At 49.3% G+C, this 511-nt stretch overlaps 1 non-coding gene across 1 annotated transcript; it reads left to right on the plus strand.

The window, feature by feature from the left end:
• Window positions 1-243: 243 nt before the first annotated feature.
• Window positions 244-401, plus strand: LOC125773769 (5.8S ribosomal RNA). The gene has a single exon (XR_007420359.1). It is a non-coding gene; the product is annotated as a 5.8S ribosomal RNA (ribosomal RNA).
• Window positions 402-511: the final 110 nt, after the last annotated feature.

Below are 511 nucleotides of genomic sequence, written 5' to 3' on the forward strand. Positions count from 1 at the left end.
ATAGCTCGATCCGATCCAAGCACATGAGTTGACTGCGGCGCCAGGTTAACCGATGTGCTAAGAGAGTTGTTCCTGGGCCTTCAAAGTGACTTCAAAACTATCTTAGCGAATGGTGGCCATGGGCGTAGACATGAGCCACAAGTCACAAGGCCTGGGACTATTGGGTAATAAAGACAACTTAGTCAGAAAGTTAGTCTTTGGACGTACCACCGGGATTGTGTTACATTGGGAACCTTACTATAAAACCCTAGGCAGGGGATCACTCGGCTCATGGATCGATGAAGACCGCAGCTAAATGCGCGTCACAATGTGAACTGCAGGACACATGAACACCGATAAGTTGAACGCATATTGCGCGTCGGACGATTAAACCCGGCCGATGCACACATTCTTGAGTGCCTATCAATTCCTTGATATACAACAAACCAAACTTCAGGGTGGAGCGTGCCACAATAGAACACTATGGCGAGCAGCCCGTCTAGTGTCGTGGGGGAAACACGCTTCCACACTG

Source organism: Anopheles funestus, assembly GCF_943734845.2.
Source record: "Anopheles funestus chromosome X unlocalized genomic scaffold, idAnoFuneDA-416_04 X_unloc_52, whole genome shotgun sequence".
In the NCBI taxonomy this organism is placed as follows: domain Eukaryota; kingdom Metazoa; phylum Arthropoda; class Insecta; order Diptera; family Culicidae; genus Anopheles; species Anopheles funestus.